This window comes from Bubalus kerabau, chromosome 8 (genome assembly GCF_029407905.1).
Source record: "Bubalus kerabau isolate K-KA32 ecotype Philippines breed swamp buffalo chromosome 8, PCC_UOA_SB_1v2, whole genome shotgun sequence".
Classification (NCBI taxonomy): Eukaryota; Metazoa; Chordata; class Mammalia; order Artiodactyla; family Bovidae; genus Bubalus; species Bubalus kerabau.
The window spans coordinates 22161334-22183303 of record NC_073631.1 but is presented as its reverse complement, the minus strand read 5'-3'; the positions used below and the strand labels follow the sequence as shown (position 1 = coordinate 22183303).

The following is a 21970-nucleotide window of genomic DNA, read 5'->3' as shown; positions in this document are numbered from 1 at the left end:
CACAACTGTGCTCTAGAGCTGGCAAGCCTAAAAGAATGAAATAATGCCATCAGCAGCAACATGGATGGACCTAGAGATTATGATACTAACTGAAGTAAGTCAGAGACAAATATCATATGATATCATTTATATGTGTAATCTTTAAAAATGACACAAGTGAACTTTTTGCAAAACAGAAACAGATTCAGACTTTGAAAACAAGCTTATGGTTACCAAAAGGGAAAGGTTGGGGGGTGATATAGTACGAGTTTGAAATTAATGATATACACATATTATATATAAAATAGATCATCAATAAGGACTTCCTACTGTATAGTAAAGGGAACTCTACTCATTATTTTGTTATAAGCTATACAGAAAAGAATCTTAAAAAAGAATGGACAAATGTATATGGATAACTAAATCACTTTGCTGTACATCTGAAACCAATATAACATTGTAAATCAATTATACTCTAATATAAATAAAAATTAAATTAAAAAAAAATTTTTAATAAACTAAAAAAACTCTACTATGCTGTACACCTGAAACTAATAATATTGTGGTCAACTATACTTTCAATAAAAACAAAAACAAAGAATTATTACCTCTTCTTATTACTACTCTTCATTGATAATAAAGCACACTGAGAACAATCATGATAGTGATTATCATGGGGATATGAGACAAAAGACCTGCAAGTCTTTCACAAACCTCAAATCTCTAAGTACTTGAGATTGCCACTATGGTTGTTTATAAACTCTGACTCCATTTTCAATGATGCCTCTTGGACTCAGATGGTTTCCGTCCTCAGTCAAATTGTTAAAAATACTTATTAATTTGGGATTAACCTAACTATTAAGCAAAATGACAAAGGTTTCTTTGGTTTCCAGCTTTCAAGTTTCATGCTTGATTTGTTTTTTTGGAGGAGGGAAACTATTGTGATGCACGAATGGTAGCAGCATTTTTATCAGATGGTCCAATAGTCAGTTTTCTTAAAGTGAAAAGTGAATTTCATCAACACAGCTGTCATTTAGCATTCTCATCCATGAAAAGAAAAATTAAAAAAAGATGGAAACTTGCTATTTTTCTGTTTCAAAAATAAAACAAGGCCAATGAAACTGTCATCTGGTCAACTTTACTCAGAAAAGAACTGGCTGTCTTCCCAAAGGCAAATTGAATTGTGGAAAATGTTTCTACTGGTTTTCACAGGAAAGGCAGAATAACTGGGGACAAAGCAGGCAAGAAGTTGACAATTAAGAAAGGAACTAAAATGTAAATAAGAAATAATGTATGATTTGATTTTACTGTTTAATATCCAGCTAAAGTTTGGTTAACAATAAAAGTGTTTAGTTCAGGGCACTTCAGTTGAGATGAGGTGTACCTAACTTCCATGGATGTTAGCTTTGGACTTACAGGTACAGGTAAATGAACAAGGAAGTGTTCTGTCAGCCAGAGTTGCAATATTAGAACTTGCTCACTGGTGTGGCTTTGTTTCACATAATTCAAAATTTACATTATTTTGCATCTAAGTGGGAATAATGATTTGACTCACATTCTAGAGTAGGACAAAAGAGAAAGGATAAGCGACAGTGCTCAGTACAAATAAAATCTGATCATATAACATGGAAACCTTTTAATTTGGTAAGACAACACTACAAATAATAGTGCTGTTATAAAAAGCTTTATCCTCAAATATAATACCTCCAAGACTGAGAAAGACATTGTGATTGATTAAATAAATAATGTAATCATTCATGGGAATAAGAAAAGATTAAGAGTTATTTGCTGCTGCTTCCTTTATAGTATCTCTTCACTAGCTTTTATTAGAGGAAAATACTTTTGAGTGAAATTCCTAATGAAAAATGCTTATATTTATATTGTTTTGAGCAATTTTTTTATGCTCAGTTAGATTCAAATTACAGAAACATCCTATTAGCATAGGTGTCCTAAAACAAAAACAAAATGGGGGGCAGGAATTCTAAGAGCAGCCAAAGTTAAAAACTGTAATAAATTGTAATTAGAAAATAAAGGGTAAGTTTACATGAATAATAAGGAGGGCAATTTTTCCTGAAACTTAAGATAGCCCTCCACCAAAGTATTATTTTGGTTGCAAGGGAGAGCCAATCTGACTCTGTGTTGGATCTGTTTCTTTGACTTGCTTTTCTTTGTTTTTGCTATTATAATCATACAATAGAGCTTTCCTGGTGTCTCAGTCAGTAAAGAATCTGCCTGCAATGCAGGAGACCTAGGATCTATCCTTCGGTCAGGAAGATCTGCTGGGGAAGAAAATGGCAACCCACTCCAGTATTCTTGCCTGGGAAATTCCATGGACAGAGGAGACTGGCACGCTACAATCTATGGGGTTGCAGAGTTGGACACAAGTGGGCAACTAAAGCACCACCACCACCACTAATCATACACAGTGGTTAGTGGTTCTCTGCCTCAGAGAGGAGAAGGCAATGGCACCCCACTCTGGTACTGCTGCCTGGAGAATCCCGTGGACGGAGGAGCCTGGAAGGCTGCGGTTGATGGGGTCGCTGAGGGTCGGACACGACTGAGTGGCTTTACTTTCACTTTTCACTTTCATGCATTGGAGAAGGCAATGGCACTGCACTCCAGTACTCTTGCCTGGAGAGTCCCATGGATGGAGGAGCCTGGTGGGCTGCAGTCCATGGGGTCGCTAGGAGTCGGACACGACTGAGCGACTTCGCTTTCACTTTTCACTTTCATGCATTGGAGAAGGAAATGGCAACCCACTCCAGTGTTTTTGCCTGGAGAATCTCAGGGACAGGGGAGCCTGGTGGCTGCCGTCCATGGGGTCACACAGAGTCAGACACGACTGAAGTGACTTAGCATAGCATAGCATAGCATAGGACATAAATTTGTAAAAGTGTTCTGACCCCTCTATTAGAAAGAAGTTAATCACCATTGACAATTCTAGACCGTGATCTCCCCAGAGGTGCATCAAAGCAATCTTCAAATCAAACTTTACTAATTTGACTTTATTCACCATTAGTTCCCCCATACATTTACCCCCACAGTTTGCCACCCTAGAAGTCCTTTTCTTTTGACTTGTCACTTCTCCAAAAATGTATTGTTCTTTGCTAAGATGCTACATAAGACCGGTTTCTAACCACCCCAATTAATTACTCGACACTGAGTACAACCATGTATATGTGTGTTGATCATGTTCAGTTCAGTTCAGTCCCTTAGTGTCTGACTCTTTGTGACCCCATGGACCGCAGCAGGCCAGGCCTCCCTGTCCATCACCAACTCCTGGAGTCCACCCAAACGCATGTCCATTGCACTGGTGATGCCATCCAACCATCTCATCCTCTGCCCGCCCCTTCTCCTCCCACCCTCAATCTTTCCCAGCATCAGGGTCTTTTCAAATGAGTCAGCTCTTCGCATCAGGTGGCCAAAGTATTGGAGTTTCAGCTTCAACATCAGTCCTTCCAATGAACACTCAGGATGCACATGTTAATAAACTTCTATTTGCTTTTTCTTTTGTTAATCTGTCTTTGTTAGTCTAATTTACAAGGCCCCAGCTATAGAACCTGAAATGGGTAGAGTAAAAATAAAAATTTTCCTCCCCTACAAAAAATTACTTCAATAAACATCCTAAGTCATGAGAAGATTCTAATTCTAGAAATAAAAGCAAATATGATCACTCCACTCATTAATGACATTGAGGTTGGTGAACAGCATAAGATGAAGATGCCACATACTTTGCAGAAATCATGTGAATTATGAAGCTCAAGAAATATTTCAGTGCTGAGAAAATTAATATAGAACTGTAAGCATAAACCTATATAAACTCTTATCTGGACTGATGAAAATGTTTACCTGAAAGGAAATTATAGTCCATTTTTAAAAATATGTCTTTCACAAGGCCTTTGTTGTTTGATAACACAGTAAAACAACCCTCTAACCTTAGGTTTTGGGGTTTTTTGTTGTTTTTTTTCTTGAGGTACCTTTTGACATATATTAGTTTTAGGTATACAATATAATGATTCAGTGTTTGTGTATATTGCAAAATGATCTAGTTATTCATCCATAATGAAATAAAAATTCATGTTTTAAGGAAATATAAGAAAAACTTAAACATAAGAATTTTCTCCGCCCATTTGGGCTTCCTCCCTCTCCTCTTGTGTGCATTGTGCATCTGTGTTACGTGTTAACCAGACCTCCCCAATAGCAGAAATATCTGCTCAACTATAAAGATCAATTTTTCTCCTTCTGGCCACAGCCATGTAACTCCTTAGAAGATGACATGCCCTCCTCAATCCTATAAGAGGACTAAGGAATCCTGCACCACTTGCCTTCTACAGCTATCTTATGCAGAGATCTTCAGTGATTTTATGTATAATGCCAATATATCATTTTCATTAAAGATAGTGAGTAGTGCAGAACAGACTGCTCAGATGACTTGAAGTGATACTGGAAGTTCTTAATCTTTACTTATGACCATATTAGGGTTTCCCAGGTGGCTCAGTGGGTAAAGAATCCTCCTGCAATGCAGGAGATATGGGTTCAATCCTCAGGTTGGGAAGATCCCGTGGAGTGGGAAATGGCAACCACTCCACTGGAGTGGAATATCACTCCAATATTCTTGCCTGGAAAATTTCATGACAGATAAGCCTGGTGGGCTACAGTCCAAGGGGTTGCAAAAAGTTGGACACGACTGAGTGAGTGAGCACACACATTGTTAATTGCTGTCACCCTGCTGTGAATTACATGCCCAGGACTCATTTATCTTATAACTAGAAGTCTGTATCTTTTGACCACCTCCCACCCACTTCTGGAAACCACTAATCTGTTCTCTAACTATGAGTTCATTTCTTCATTTTTGCTTTGTTTTTATATTCCACATAAAAGTGTTATTATATGGCATTTGTCTCACTTTGACTTATTTCACGTAGCATGATTCCTTCAAGGTCCATCCATGCTGTCACAAATGGTAAGATTCACTTCTATTCTTATGGCTGAATAATAATATTTCATCATATATTTTATTATATATAATACAACATATTATATTATGTTTATTATATAATATATAAATACTATAATTTCATATATATATAATGAAATTATATATATATATATATATGTGTGTGTGTGTGTGTATGTGTGTGTAACAACTTCTTTAGCCATTTAAAGTTAAGTTTGTTTCCATGTCTTGGCTACTGTGAATAGAGCTGCAATGAACATGAGGGTACATGTTTTAACTTCCCTAACTTGTTTTAATCTCCTTCAGATATATACACAGAAGTGGGAATACCAAATTATATGTCAGTCTTATTTATTTTTAATTTCTCTATACTGTTTTGCATAACGGCTGCATCACCACCAACAATGCACAAGGGTTCCCTTTTTTCCACATCCTCACTAACACTTGTTCTTTCTTATCTTTTTGATAGATTGCTATTCTAACAGGTGTGAAGTGATGTCTCATTATTTTGATTTTAATTTCCCTGATGACTAGTGATGTTAAGCATCTTTCATGCATCTGTTAGACATCTGCATGTCTTCTTTGGAAAAATGTCCATTCAGTAAGCTCTTTGTTTATTCAGAACTTCTGCCTATTTTTAAATTGAATTTTTTTTTGTTTGTTTTTTGCTACTGAGTTGTATAAGTTCTTTATCAGCTATATTATTTATGATAATGCTCCCATTCAGACTTTTCATTTTGTTGATGACTTCTTGTACCTTGCAGCAGCTCTTTAATTTGATGTACTCTTTATTTGTTTTTGTTTTGTTTTTTTAAATGTTTGTTGCCTTTGTCTTTTGTGACAAATGCAAAAAAAAAAAAAATTATTGTCAAGACTGATACCAAAGAGTTTACTGCCTGTTGTGTTCTAGGTGTTCTATGGTTTTAGGTCTTATATTCAAGTAATTAATCTGTTTTGAGTTGTTTTTGCATGTGGTGTAAGGTACAGGGTCCAGTTTTCCCAAAACCATTTATTGAAGATTTTTGTTTATTTATTGTTTATTGTCTTTATTTATGTTTTTGGTTTCTTTGCTGTAAATGAACTAACCATAAATGTGTGGGTTTATTTTTGTATTCTCTATCTTATTCCCTTAATATACATGTCTGTTTTTATGCCAATACCAAACTGTTTTAATTATTACAGCTTCATAATAGCATTTGAAATCATGGAGCTTGGTGCCTACAGCTTTTGCTTCTTTCCAAAGACTGTGATATTTGGAGTCTTTTATAGTCCCACATAAATTTTAGGGCTGTTTGTTCTTCTGTGAAAACTCTCTCCGGAATTTGATAGTGTTAGGTAGTTGCTGCTGCTGCTAAGTTGCTTCAGTCGTGTCTGACTCTGTGTGACCCCAGAGACGGCAGCTCACCAGGCTCCCCCGTCCCTGGGATTCTCCAGGCAAGAACACTGGAGTGGGTTGCCATTTCCTTTTCCAATGCATGAAAGTGAAAAGTGAAAGTGAAGTCGCTCAGTCATGTCCGACTCTTAGCAACTCCATGGACTGCAGCCTACCAGGCTCCTTCGTCCATGGGATTTTCCAGGCAAGAGTACTGGAGTGGGGTGCCATTGCCTTCTCTGGTTAGGTAGTTAGAACAGGGAAAAAGGAGTCCAAAATGGCAGTGGCTAAGAGACAAAGAAAGGAAAAAGCTCATGAAAATGGAAAAAAAGGAAATCTGCAGACAAGTGAGAACTTCAGGTGAAACAAACACTTCCCCTTCTAAGCTAGCCCAATTTGCATAGTGCAGGCTTGGGGGGAGGAGACAAATGTATAAAAGGAGGAAGCCTAGAAGGACTTCTCTCCTTTGGGATTGGCCCACCCTCACACCTTGAGGATATACTATCCTTTGCTTTTCCTAATAAAACTGAGCTGTAACCAAGCTGTAACACTGGTCTGCCATTTCAACGTTCAAATCTTTGCTGAGGTGAGACAGAACCAAAAAATTACACACTCCCCCGACAATAGGATTTCCTAAATCCAGATGTCTGTTTCCTTCCCCAAGGTAGGGAAGTTTGTAGTCATTATTTCTCCCAATGAACTGTCTGTCCCTTTTATTGTTCTGTTCTACTTTGAGAATCCCTATAATTCAAATGTTAGCTTGATGTTCTCTCATAAATCTCCTAAGCTATCCTCACTTTTTAAAATGCTTCTTTTTTGCTGCTCTAATTGGGTGAGTTCCACTGCTCTGTCTTTGAGTTGACTGATCCTTTCTCTGTTTCATCTAGTCTTCTGTTGAAACTCTCTAGTGAATTTTTCAGTATAGTTATTATATTCTTTATCTCTTTGACTTCTATTTGATACTTTCTTTAATTTCTATCTTTTTTGTTGAAATTCTCATTCAGTTTATTCATTCTACTCCCAAGTTTGGTGAACACTGCTATCATCATTATTTTGAACTCTTTTTTTTTTCTTTTTTTTTAATTTATTTTATTATTTAACTTTACAATATTGTATTGGTTTTGCCATATATCAAAATGAATCCGCCACAGGTATACATGTGTTCCCCATCCTGAACCCTCCTCTCTCCTCCCTCCCCATACCATCCCTCTGGGTCGTCCCATTAGGTAAATTACTTATTTCTGTTTCATTAAGATTTTTTTCTGAGGTTTTATCTTGTTCTTTTGCTTGGAATATATTCCTCTGTATCTTCATTTTTCTGGACTCTTTGTGTTGGTTTCTATACATTAGATAAAACAGACTCTCCCAATCTCAAAGGAGCAATTTCATACAGGAGATAAGCCTTATCTTTCAACATTTTCTGGCTCTTGGTTGTTTCTCAAACCTTTGTTATCCATGCAAACTATTTTATTTTTAATGGCCCCTAGTAATTGAGAGTGTGCCAAGACCTGTTAGTGTCCCAAAGGAAAGGCTCTCGACCACTTAGATTCAGACTATCTGGAATTCAGACCCTCAAGCAGTAGTGTCTAAAGTATGCAAATATATACAGTCCTGCGGGGTTGCCAGCATAAGCCCTGCTGACCACCAGGGATAGGTGATCTGGAGGTGTCCCCTGCCCGAGTGGCAGTCACAAAAATCTGGGCTCCAGGCAAGCTTCCACTCATGTCCAGGAGATATCAGTGAGATGTAGTAAGGCAGAGTGAAGCACAAAAGCAGTGTGTACCACAACTACATTCCCCGAGGGCACATCCACAGGCCCCTAGCTGTGCCCATGCTGAACCCTCCCCTTCAGGCTGAAGCTTCAGGACCTCTTTCACAGAAAGACTAGCTTTTAGCTGGGTCTGTTCTCTGTGCAGTGTCCTGGGAATGCAGCCAGCTAAGAACTGAGTCTCTGATTATTACACTCTTGCAGGACCCAGACATGCGAGCTCCCTGGCTGCCAGAGCCAGAGTATCAAGGGGCATTCCTTAGGCACAAAGATAGGGCACCCAAACTAAAAACCAAGGCACTGGACACATGTAGAAGCTCCCCCTACCCCTTCAGGAATTACTGGCATTCTAGAGTGTTGTAGAGAAAGAGGGTGTGGGTATCACCCACCCTCTAAGGTCTATGGAATACCTTCCAGTTGGCACTTAAATGTGTGTTTAATAAGAAGCCTGACTTCAAGCTGCAGTTGTGATGATAAGCCACTAGGCTTCTTTCACAGAAAGACTGAGCCCCTGGGTATATTGCCTCTTGCTGTGCCCTGAAGAGGGTGACATTTTAAGAACTCTTTCTCCATTGTTTATCACCCTGTGGTACCCAGAAGTGTAAGCCCCATACAGACCACTGTTGTTGTCTGTGTGATTAGGACTGAGCACAGTGTATTTTATAAGTTCTCACTTAAAACACAGTTGTGTTAAGCCATGACACCTAGCAATGTTTATTCTCTTACTATGAATGTTTATTAAATATGTATTATATGCCAGGAACTGTTTTAGATGCTGTAGATACAGCAGGGAACAAATTTCATGAACCAATGAACTGTAAATTCTAAAGGGAAAAAAGTCAATAAATATACTTCAAAGAAAATACATATTTCAAAGAAAAGTAAGATAAGGTAATGGAAAGAGCGTTGGCGTGTTGTTTCCATTGGGGGACCAGAGAATTTCTCTCTGAGGAACAGAAAATTGAATAAAGGAGAATAAAACTGAAGGAGAAAATCCAGTTAGAAGGCTGCAGCCATGGCCCTGGTAGAAATATCCAAGACTGCTGCTGTTTCATTGGCAGATGCAACGCTGTAAGATACAGAGAATAGCTGAGTTCCACAGAGATTTACAGCGTAGAAAAAAAGTATTAAAAGTATCATTCTACTGGTAGCATTTACCTCAGTTTTCTCTTTTAACACCTGCAAATCTCAGAAGGGACAAAAGTAGGGATACTTTTCCATGCAAATCACACAATTTAAAGCTAAAGAACCATTGTCAACATAATAGAAAAACCAAATCCCTAGGGCTCTAAAGACTGCTGCAAGAGAAAACTATTTCCCACTATCATCAACAAAAGGATAAATTCAGTAACATCATGATTAAAACACTTAATAAGAAAGAACTGTATAAAAGCTGGAGATAATTACAGCCATGTAAACCACTGCCATTGATGGTTACATTAATTGTTCTAGGCAGAGAATATAGCTTTTGGTTACCTTACAATATGTGATACAAACTCTGTAAAACGAAAGATAGTATAATTTGCTTTACGGTGCCAACAACAGCAAATAACAGCACGGTTCTCAGAGTTTACTTGCACTAAATACACATTTTACTCAGAATGTTGCTTTACATTTATCCAGCTTGCATATAATCTCCTTGAAATGTTAAAATCCTGTACATCAAAAATAAACACACGATTTTCTTTACCTTCTGACTAATGTAGTTAATAATAGCCCATGGATGCCCAATACAAATGGCTTGGAAATCTTCAAGGAATAATAAAACTGTAATGAAAATACTTAATAAATTTAGTTCATTATTTTGCCAGGATAAATGGATACTTGAAACCCAATTAGTGCCCAAGAGTAATCAGGAATTAGTTATTTTTAGTTTACTTCTCTAATTCTGGACTCGCTATATAAACTTGAGACACAGAAGAGGCAGGCAGCAACAAGACTAAGCTTTGAAAAATCATAATGCAAATACTTCAAAGAAAGTATGTCTCTTCTGGAACACTGCACAGTGCTTTTATATAAATGATTGGGCTTTTATATAAATTGATTTAAGTTGTTGATCTCATTTCAAATGTATTTTTAAAACTCTCCACTTGTACTCTCCTCCCCTTATGATTACTCTTTTTGATATCTTACTTTATATCTAATCATTTTGTGTGTCCCTTTCCTGTTTATTGTGGATATAGATAATTTTACTACTCTTGTCTCTTAACTTCCCCACTAGCTTTGTGTGCAGATGATTTCTTACCTTTGTTATATGTTTGTGTTTTCTGGTGAGCTCCTTCATTTTGTAATTTTCTTGCTTCTACTTGTGGCCTTTTCTTTTTTCACCTACAGAAAAATTCCTTTAGCATTGTTGTAAAGTTGGTTTGGTGGTGCTGAACTCTTCTGTTATCGTTGTATAGTCACTAAGTCATGCCCGACTCTTTTGTAACCCCATGGACTTTGAAGCCCACCAGGCTCCTCTGTCTCGGGGATTTCCTAGGCAAGAATCCTGGAGTGGGTTGCCATTTCCTTCTCCAGGAGATCTTCCCAACCAAGGTATCGAACCCACATCTCCTGCATTGGCAGGCAGATTCTTTACTGCTGAGACACCAGGGAAGTCCTGCTGAAATCTTTTAGCATTTGCTTATCTGTAGAGCTTTTTATTTCTTCATCAAACCTAGAGAGCTTTGCTAAGTAGACTATTCTTGGTTGTGGGTTTTTCTTTTTCATCACTCTGAATACACTGTGCCTCCCATCTGGTCTGCAGAATTTCTGCTGAAAATTCAGCTGATAACCTTATAGGAGTTCCCTTGTATGTTATTTGTTGTTTTTCCTTTGTTGCTTTTAATCTCTATAATTTTTGTTGTTTTATTTACAACTCATCATGCTTACAATCTTTACTCTGAAGTCTTTGTTGGCTAGGTTGCCTATCTCCACTTAGTCCTTCTAGGATTTAAACGTGTTCCTTTGTCTGGAACACCAGGCTTCCCTGGTGACTCAGATAGTAAAGAATCTACCTACAATGTGGGAGACCAGGGTTCAGTACCTGGGTCGGGAAGATCCCCTGGAGAAGGGAATGGCAACCCACTCCAGTATTGTTGCCTGGAGAATCCCACTGACAGAGGAGCCTGGAGGGCTACAGTCCATGGGGTCTCAAAGAGTCGGACATGACTAAGCAACTAACACTTTCACTTTCTTTTGTCTGGAATACATTCCTCTACGGCCTTTTTTTTGTCTAAGTTACTATTTTTTAAAATATATTTATTTATGTGGCTGCACCAGGTCTTGGTTGCAATATGTGGGATCTATTTCCCTGTCTAGGGATCGAACTTGGGGCCCCAGCATTGGGAGCGTGGAGTCTTAGCCACTGGACCACCAGGGAAGTCCACTATGGGTATTTTTATGTATTCAGCAGGTTAGTTAAGGGCTTCCCAGGTGGCGCTAGTGGTAAAGAACCCACCTGTCAATGCAGGAGACGTAAGAGATGTGGGTTCGATCCCTGAGCTGGGAAGATCCCCTGGAGGAGGAAAGGGCACCCCATTCCAGTAGTCTTCCCTGGGAAATCCCATGGACAGAGGAACCTGGTGGGCTACAGTCCACAGGGTTGCAATGAGTCAGATGCAACTGAAGTGACTTGGCAGGCATGCACACACAGGTTAGTTACCTTTCTCAAACCTGGAGAAGTGGCCACTGTAAGAGGAGTCCTGTGTGTCCTGGCAGTGCACTCTGCTCTCGTCACCCAAGCTGTATGCTCTAGGGATTCCATAAGAGGGCTGCGTGGGTCCTTCTGTTGTTGCAGACTGACTATGTGCGTAATCTGGTGGGCTTGGTTGGCCCCAGCCCAGTTGGTTGTCAGGCTCTGCCTTATGTGGATGTTTCTGACTGCTGGTTAAGGGGTTCTGGTCAGGAGGCAGCTGGCTGCAGAAACCTAGGGTCTCCCCAACTAGTGCTGGCTGACTGGTGGATGAGGTCAGGATCCAGAAGACTCTGGGGCTATTGCCCCCACCCCACCCCCACCCCCCACTGTTGGGTGAAGCCAGGTCCTGGAGTTAGTGCCAGACTACTGGCAGGAAGAGCTGGGTCCTAGGGTCTCGCTGCAGGTACAGGAATCCCAGAGCTGATGTCAGGTTGCTGGGGGTGGGGGGTGGGGGACACTGGGGCGGAGGGGGGGTGGGGGTGGGGGTTCTATTCCTGACACAGCTGGGTACATGGTCAGGGTGTCCTGAAGCTTGTGCTGGCCTGCTAGTAAGAAGGGCCAGGGCCCAGCTGGTGCCAGTGTAGGGTCTGACCTGCTGGAGGCTGTAGGAGCGGGCTTTTCTCAAGTCTGGCATCTGCCCACTGGTGGAAAGAGCTGGGTCTTGGCCCTCTAGTAGTCTGGGCTGTATGGAGCAGCATCTATAGATGTTGGTGGGCTCAAGAAGACTGGAGGCATCCTGTCTGCTGATGAGGGGACTGTGTCTCCACACAGCTAGTTGTTTGGCCTGAGGAGTCCAAGCACCCGGTCCCTACAGGCTGTTGGGTGGGGCCAGGTCTTGGCGCTAATGAGAGAGGGAGGGTCCACCTGGCTCTCCTACCACCACTTCCGGTTTCCCCGCGTGTAGAAGGAGCTCCCAAATATGGCTGCAGCTGCAGCTCTAGGACCCAGTTCTCCTGGGAGGTCCCGCTCTTGGGAGATGCTTCAAGACCAGCAGTTAGGTCTGGCCCAGGCTCTTATCAAATCATTGCTTTCGCCATGGGTCTCGCTGTGTGTGTAGTGAAGTGTGTGCCTTTAAGAGTGAAGTCCGTTTCCCGCAGTTGTTTGGGACTCCCGAAATTAAGCGGCACAGCCTTCAAATTGGCTTTGGGGACTCATCTTCCCCGTGCTGGATGTCTGGGCTGGGGAGCTTGATGTGGGGCTCAGAACTCCCAGTCCTGTGGGAGAGATCTTTGCACAGTAATTATATTCCAGTTCGTGGGTCACCACCTGAGGGTATAGGACTTGATTATATCACTAGTTTGGGCTTCGCAGGTGGCACAATGGTAATGACTCTGCCTGCCAGGGATGGGGGAGCCTGGTGGCTGCCATCTATGGAGTCACACAGAGTCGGACACGACTGAAATGACTTAGCAGCAGCAGCAGCCTATGCAGAAGACGCAGGTTGGATCCCTGGGTCAGGAAGTTCCCCTGAAGGAGGAAATGGCAACCCACTCTCGTATTCTTGCCTGGAGAATCCCATGGACAGAGGAGCCTGGCGGCCTGCAGTCCATGGGATCACAACGAGTCCAACACAATTTAGCGGACAGCACGCACACGCTAGTTTGCTCCTCCTGGCCATCTCTTTGTGGTTCCTCCTTTTTCTCATTAGGGGAATGGCAACCCACTCCAGTGTTCTTGCCTGGCGAATCCCAGGGACGGGGAAGCCTGGTGGGCTGCCGTCTATGGGGTCGCACAGACTCGGACACTGACTGAAGCGACTTAGCAGCAGCAGCAGCAGTTCTATCCTGGTAAGTCTGGGTTTCTTTCGTAGTTGGTTGTTCTGCAGATAGTTGTGCTTTGGGCATGCACAGTGCTTAGCCGGAACAATCTGGGCAAACAGAAATTTAATATTACCATTTGAAAACAGAGCAGCAACATGATAAAGAGGAATCTGGACTAAATAAAAGAGATGATCCTAAAATGCTTAAGAAAATTTGCAACAGTACTTTAAGACTGAAGCAGCCTTGCAGCATTTTTCCTTTCTAAGGACTGTTGCCAGCCTACTGAAATAAAAAAAACAGGCCCTGGTGTTATTAAAAGCTGAATGAATGGAAGAAAAATAGAAAATCTCATTAAACCATGCCAACAGCTTCAACTCATTATGAATATCTCCATAGAGCAGCCAATAATCCATTATGTTTTAAATAATATGCCTAAATATACCTCATTACATATAATGGCGGCTTGACACTCTACAAATGTCACAGAGCGAATTTTTTTAGTTCAAACCTCTTCATTTTAGTAATATTTCATGAAATCTGACTATTAAATAAAATCAATACCTTAAGAAACTGTACATTACAACATAAAATACCTGAAATGTTCATTTTGTTCATTTTTTTTTAATCTATAGACTGCCCTCCTGTAGCCTCTGTCGTGTTGATAAACTAAGCTTTGCTTAGTTGTTCTGACTCACCTGGATTTACCTTGCTATCCCTCACAGATTTTTCTTATAGATTTGTTTTCTTTGTCACTTTCTTCTCTCAAGCACCCCCAACACATTCACATGCCAATTTTTTAATCTGGAGTTTTGCTTGTTAGACCTGTTATATCAAATAAGCTTAGACTCTTTGGCCTCTTCTAATAATCTCCCATCATTCACTCCCCAAAGTATTTTTTTCCACTTTTTTCTTCTTAATTTCTCAGAAGACACCTCACAGGAAAATTTTAACTAGGTAAAAAATGAGAAGAATATGGAACATTTAGATGTTAGCGCCATGTATAAAGAAATAAAAATTTTAGAAAGATACATTTAGGATAAAATTTTAGAAAAATTTTAGGATGGCATGGGCAGTCCCATAAGGAGGTAAACTTGCTATAGTAAAGTGAGGGAGAAATTTGGGATGAATGATATGTTGTGATTCTGCTCTGTGGTAAAAGCAAAATGAATTAAATCAATAGAATTAAACAAATGTGGTTCAAAAAATATAAGGTGTTCATAGATAAATTAGTAAAAGAGGTATATATATGTTATATATGCTGCTGCTGCTGCTAAGTCACTTCAGTCCTGTCTGACTCTGTGCGACCCCATAGACAGCAGCCCACCAGGCTCCCCCTTCCCTGGGATTCTCCAGGCAAGAACACTGGAGTGGGTTGCCATTTCCTTCTCCAATGCATGAAAGTGAAAAATGAAAGTGAAGTCGCTCAGTTGTGTCTGACTCTTTAGCGACCCCATGGACCACAGCCCACCAGGCTCCCCCGTCCATGGGATTTTCCAGGCAAGAGTACTGGAGTGGGGTGCCATCGCCTTCTCCGATATGTCTTATATACATACACACTATTGTGCCTTTTAAAAAAAAGTTCTTCAATGTGCAATGACATAAATAGCCTTAAGGATATTATGCCAAGTGAAATAAACCAGTCTCAGAAAGACAAATGCTTCATGGTTCCACCTATATGAGGTGTCCATTCCTTTTCTTATCTGTGGAAAGGTAGATAATGATGATTCTCTAAATGCCCTCTAGAAAGATTATGTTTGCTTCCTGTTCTATTTTTTGTGTTTTTATGTGTGCCTGCAGGCTGAACCATTTTGTGACTTCCTTTTCATTCCAATAGAACATGTGAATTTTTATATATTTATTTTATATTCCCAGAAAAGTGAGAGACTGACTGCTTCTTCTTTGTCTTGATTAGAAAAGCACAAAAAGTCAAGGTAGGATCCAGAGTTCAGTGAGAAGGCAATCTCCAAGCAGTTTTCACCCAAGCCAGGACATTCTGTCAGATATGGTCCAAACCTGAACATTTTCTTCTTCTATCAATCATATTATTAAAAAGTAAGAGATAAGCAAAAAAAAAGTCACTAAAACCAGAGATTGAAAGGGCAAAACATGAGTGGAAGACTATTCAAGCAAGATTTACTTTCTCACTGAAGAGCATATTATTAGTAGAATTTACTGGTAGAGTTGTTACTTTAAAGTTAATCGGATAGAGAAAGAGAAATGTTAACTGTGATGGAAGGGTACAGTGCAACATGTCAGTGAGTTCTCTTGGTCAAGAGATGTGAGCTTCCTCAATTAAAAACATGATTTCCTACCCTCCTTTTCTGTCTTTCTTGTAAAAAATAACTGTTATTTGTTAGATTATGTTAACAGAAGGAAAGTGAAATGAACTAAAGATTAGTAAGTAAACTTAAATATCATCAAAGAGTCTGTATGGAGATGAGAGATCATGTGAAAACACTTGGGTGTTAGAAATAGGAGGTCTTACGAGAGGCAGAGAGAATGCAGATTTAAAAGAATCAGATTGGCTATTTAACCTCATGCAATCATTCTAAAGGTCAACTATACCCATGGACTATAGCCTGCCAGACTTCTCTGTCCATGAAATTCTCCAGGCAAGAATACTGGAGTGGGTTGCCATTCCCTTCTCCAGGGGATCTTCCCAATCTAGGGATCAAACCCAGGTCTTCTGCGTTGCAGGGAAATTCTTTACCATCTGAGCCACTAGGGAAGCCCTTTCACATAAGTTATTCTAAAGATTATACTTTTGAAAATGTAGCTTTCAGATCAGTAAGCATATTTTTAGTGCCTATCCTGCTCAGTCCGTATATGATAGTGAAGAAATGTAGCAACTTATAACTGCAATCAAAGAGCTTACAGTAGCATTTTCCATATCTGTAATCAGTGTTGTTCAAAAGTTATATGATAAATACTACCTATGGGTGTTAGAGAGGGCAAATGAGGCACTAATGTTAAGAGCTTTAATTAGTATAATATTTCTAGAGAACAGATTGTTAATACAAATCAAAAGCTTAAAATTTTGTGCATTTGATGCTCAACATCACTAATTACTAGGGAAATTCAAAATGCACAATTAACACCATGATGAGATACCACCTCAAATCCGTTAGGATGACAATGGTCTTAATTTGCTATGGCTGCCATAATAGAACTCCACAGATCCAGTGCTTAAACAACAAAAATTTATTTTCTCATAATTTTGGAGGCTAGTAACCCAAATCAAGGGTTTTGCAGATTTGGTTTCTTCTTAGATTTCACTTGCAGATGGCTGCTTTTTCACTGTGTCCTCAATTGACCTTCCCTCCATGTATGCATGAAGAGAGAGAGATCGCTGACACTTCTACCTCTTCTTAAGGACACCAGTCCTACTGGGTGAGGGACCCATCCTTATAACCTTCACTACATCCTTAAAGCCCCAGTCTTCAAATATAGTCACATTGGAGGTTAGGACTTCAATATGTGAATGTGTTTGGAGGGTGGGGGGGTGGGTATATAATTTAATCCATAACACCTGCATTGTTTACAAAAGGCAAAAAGTAGAAATAATCCAAATATCCATGAATAGGAAATGAACTAAACATATGGCTGTACATTCATATAATGGAGTGCTATGTAGTTATTAAATGAGATGATTTACATGTATATTTATTAACAAGAAAAGATGCCATAATATTGTGAGATGTAAAAAAGACATGTTAAAAGAAACACGTATAGTATGGTTTCATTTTGTAAGTATAAAAAAATGCATAAACAAATACATTATTTTTGTTTCTCTGTCTTTATCTCTTTCTTTCTCTCTCTTCCCTCATCCCATTTCTCTCTCCAGCTCTCAAATATATATAATCATCTGGAAAGATATACATCATATAGTACAGGAGTAACTGTATTTGATAATGAGTTACAGTTGATTTTTTTCCACTACAAAATAATTTTAATGCCTGAATATTTCAATATGTGCATATTTTATTCATGTATTTCCAAATATAAAGGTATTTTTATTGAAAAAATTATTCAAATTGAAATTGCCACTTACGAAGAAATGAGAATCTTCAAGGCTTAAGAGGTAACCTGAAATAAATAAGCTAAGGAATCTATCGGGTTTTTTCAGTATGCCCCTAGGTTAGGACTGAAACCCACACGCTATGAATTTTACTTAAGTTCTGCCACTGAGTTTTCAACACATACATATCTATTTCCTGCATGTTTTCATCTGGGCAGTATTCTTCAGAAAGTCTTATCCTTAATATTGAGAAGATGGTTACCCTTGTGCCTGCTAATAGGTAAAAATGGCACACCCCTGGCGCTGTAACATCTGATGTTCAGTGGGCTCTCTTCGGTTACTTGAAAGAGAGGCATGCGGTAGAACAGTTCTTCACCATTTCATTCCCTTTTCCCAGTCCAAGCACTTCTAGAGTAGATTGTCCCCTATGGTGTAAACCCACTTAACATTCGATTCACCTACTGGCAACCACCCAACCCTATCTGGACAAGCAAGTCTCACTCCAAAGAGGACTTCAATATTTGTATTCTATGATATTTACTAGCTGTTTTCTGCCTTAACTTTCACATTCTAGAAGAAATGATTTAAGGGTTGATTATTTCGTTGAGTAAAAGTCATTAGTTTCTTTTTAGATATGCACAAGTAGATCAGAAGCTTAATCTGGATGAAGGCCAAATTGTTTTGTATAATAAAGAAATCAGATGTATTCTCAGGCGGCTGGGGTGATAGGAAAAGGGTCTTAGTCAAAAAGACTGGTAGCATGGCGGCAGCAGACCCTACAGACAAAAATGACAGAAAGAAAGCATTAATCTCCATGAGACCTGGGAATCTTTTTTAAAGAGCATGTCATGTATTCAGATTGTGCTGGGTTGCAGGGCTCCCCCTTATGTTACTCACATCATCAGTGAACATCTGTCAGACTAGGGATTTTACACTAAGGATGCTCTGAGGTGTGAGGAAAGGGGCACCCAGTGCATGAAGCTTTCAGGAGATGATAGCAAGGAAAGCAATTGCGAGGAGACAGCAGAGAAGCAAGCTGTGGTATGGGCCAACTCAGGAGTACACAGAGCTCAAGTCCTGCTTTTCCAAAACCTACCAGAGAAAGATTTGAGGAGGAAGGAGGTAGGCTCAATCCAGCCCTTATATAAACAGGGGTATCCAAGCGACAGCAATGTGGGTACTAACACTCTTTATGGAAAACTACATTGTACCACGTGGTTTTCATCTTCTCTTCAAGATAAGTGTTTATTATGGTTCCCTGGGGCTTCCCAGGTGGCACTAGCGGTAAGGAACCCACCTGCCAAAGCAGGAGATGTCAGAGATGCAGGTTAGATCCCTGGGTCAGAAAGATCCCCCAGAGGAAGGCACGGAGTTTTCAGATTTCTCCAGTTTTCTTGCCTGGAGAATCCCCATGGACAGAGGAGCCTGGAGGTGTACAGTCCATGGGGTTGCAAAGAGTCAGACAGGACTGAGTACACACACCTAGAGATAAGAAAGACTAAGTAATTAGCCCAAGGTCACATGGGAGTCACTGACAGAACCAGGATGGGAGCCCAGGTGGAACTGCCTCTCGTCTCTGCATCTGTCCACCAGGCTCTCCCAGCTGAAAGTTCAAGGATTCCTTTATGCTTGCCTAGCACGTGTGCCATTTGGATCCTTCCAATGGCAAAACCACCACATCCAGAGCAGAAAGTCAGACAAGGTCAAGTGCATTCAGAGTGGTATGGCCATAGACTAGAGAAGAAAGTCAGCATTCTGCTTTGCCAGAGTAACAGGAAATGACCTGTGTGCTTCACAAGCATCTAGTGACCGCTCAGTAAACTCCATGAGTGTAGGGCCATGTCCTTTTTCTAGCCACGATTTCCTGTCACAAAACCTGTGTGCTAGATGGTCTGTTGAATAAAAGATTAGTGCATAAAGGAAAAGTTTATCTGACAATTTTTAAATGAGTGTCTCTGCCTAATCTTTTCTCAGTCAGCTCTAGAAGGGGAATTTCACACTGAATACAACTGATAAAGTTCACTTTCCTTGACTTGAAAAATTAATACAAGTAATTCATGTCCTTAAAGAAAAATTAGAAGTTATAGATAAGCAAAGTGTAAAAAGTGAAACTACCTATAATCCTAGTGCCTAGAGTTCCATTGTATTGATGCTCTGACATGGAGCACCCTTTGCAGTGAATGGAGAAGGCAATGGCACCCCACTCCAGTACTCTTGCCTGGAAACTCCCATGGACAGAGGAGCCTGGTAGGCTGCAGTCCATGGGGTCACGAAGAGTCGGACACAGGACACGACTGAGTGGCTTCACTTCCACTTTTCACTTTCATGCATTGGAGAAGGAAATGGCAACCCACTCCACTGTTCTTGCCTGGAGAATCCCAGGGACGGGGGAGCCTGGTGGGCTGCCGTCTGTGGGGTCGCACAGAGTCGGACATGACTGAAGCGACTTAGCAGCAGCAGTTGCAGTGAATAACGCTCTTCTCTTTTACTCTTTGAATGTTGCCTTCCATCCATTATTTTGGTCTCTTCTAGAACTCCCAAGTGACTGATTTCAGAACTGCTTGACCTCTCCTACATATTTGAAAAATTACTTTTATACTCATCATGCCTTTATTTAGTAGCTACCTATTATGCCCTGTCTCTATGCTTCTCAAACTTTGATTTGATTCATATACAAATCATTTGGGGACCTCAGTAAAAAGGAAGATCCTGATTCAGCATTGTGGAGTGGCACCTGAGATTCCGCACAGCCATCGAGTTCCCAGGAGACATCAGCGATGCTGACCTGCAGCCTGTACTTTCCTTAGCAAGGCCTTAAGCAAATGCCTGGCATCACAGGTACTGGAACGTATACTGAAAGCACATGGACTCCACCGTCAGCCAGCGTGGGACTCCCCCCCTCCACTCACTAGCCATATGACCTTGGGAAAACTGACCTAGTCTCTTTGAGAATCTGCTTTCCCCCCTACAAAATAAAGATACTTGTCCCCATGTTTCAGATTTCCAGCAGTGCTTAAAGTGTGATTTTTTTAGCCTGCCCACACCATAGGGGGCATGAAATAGGAAAGGGACAACCTTGGGTTTCTGCTGTCAGGGGTAGGCTTTAATGATGTCACACAGAAAGTGTCCTGGTAGCCACGTCTCTGCCCAGGGGGGAGGACACCATACTCAGCTTGACCTCAGCCATGAAGTTGTTCTTTGGGTTGAAGGGATTAGAACAAAACACCACTCCTGTTTCATGCCCACACTGATGCAACGTCCACCCATAGGACAGGAACAAGCACGTTCAATTTCAATAGAGAACAACCTGCAGGGTCAGCCACACAAGAGAAAGTAAATCATTCTATGATTAATGGTGGATACTCAAAGAACAAACTTCTGTTAAAAACATACAGGCAGTACTTAGAGTGGAAATTGTGAAATTTTATGACAGTGAGGATAAGGGACTAGTGTTTGGGGGCGAAATCTTCTTGCCCTAAAGCTTGTTGACAGTAATCGGTTGCTCTGAGCAGAGTGAATGAAAAAGGGAGGAATGGCAGAGTAAACGAGGAAAGAAATTAACATTGATTAAGTATTTCATGCTAGGCATGTTGCAAATATTATCATGTAATGGGGGGTCCACCAGGGCTGAATTCAGCCCCCATCCACACCAAGATATACTGGCCTGTGAAAAGAACAGGGTGAACCATAAAAAGGATAAGTAGCCTCAAGCAGCACAAGGAGAGGAAGAATTGGCCCAGATGGTGATGGACAGGGAGGCCTGGCGTGCTGTGATTCATGGGGTGGCAAAGAGTCGGACACGACTGAGCAACTGAACTAAACTGAACTGAATGCTAAAATATTTTTTTAATATTAGAAATTTAGTTATAGATATGTGTTTCATTATAATCTTGGTGTTTATACATGCAGTCAAATGTTTGGTTACAGTTTTGTTGTTAGGAGGCCAATTTAATCAGTAGGCTAATTTAAAGATTCAGTCTTAGTGGTGACATTTTGGGGCTTTCCTGATGGCTCAGATGGTAAAGAATCTGCCTGCAATGCAAGAAACCCAGGTTTGATGCCTGGGTTGGAAAGATCCCCTGGAGAAGAGAATGGCTACCCACTCCTGTATTCTTGCCTGGAGAATTCCGTGGATAGAGGAACCTGGCAGGCTATAGTCCATGGGGTCAAAAAGAGTCAGACACAACTGGGTGACTAACATTTATACACTTACTTATGTACAGTGACATTTTTAGAAACAGAAAAATGTGAAATAGTCTTCATCAGATCAAATACAAAAAGAAAAGAGCAAAAGATCACTAGACTCTTGAAAAAACGGGGGACAGGTTTTCCAAGAACAAATTTTAGTCCCATTAATTCCCATAAATTTTATTAGAAAATTGCTTAGTATTTTATTAGCCTTGCTACTATCTTCATAGAAGAAAGTCATGAATTACA

The 21970-nt window shown here is 40.3% G+C and overlaps 2 long non-coding RNA genes across 2 annotated transcripts; one reads left to right on the top strand and one right to left on the bottom strand.

Annotated features, from left to right (window-relative positions):
• Window positions 1-8801: 8801 nt before the first annotated feature.
• On the bottom strand, window positions 8802-12563 carry LOC129658502 (uncharacterized). The gene is made up of 5 exons (XR_008717370.1): window positions 12348-12563; window positions 11723-11811; window positions 10322-10404; window positions 9767-9843; window positions 8802-9145 (listed from the first exon to the last, which is right to left on the bottom strand). It is a non-coding gene; the product is annotated as an uncharacterized LOC129658502 (long non-coding RNA).
• A 90-nt stretch (window positions 12564-12653) lies between these two features.
• LOC129658503 (uncharacterized) lies at window positions 12654-20494 on the top strand. The gene is made up of 3 exons (XR_008717371.1): window positions 12654-12753; window positions 13404-13542; window positions 20066-20494. It is a non-coding gene; the product is annotated as an uncharacterized LOC129658503 (long non-coding RNA).
• The last annotated feature ends 1476 nt before the right edge of the window (window positions 20495-21970 follow it).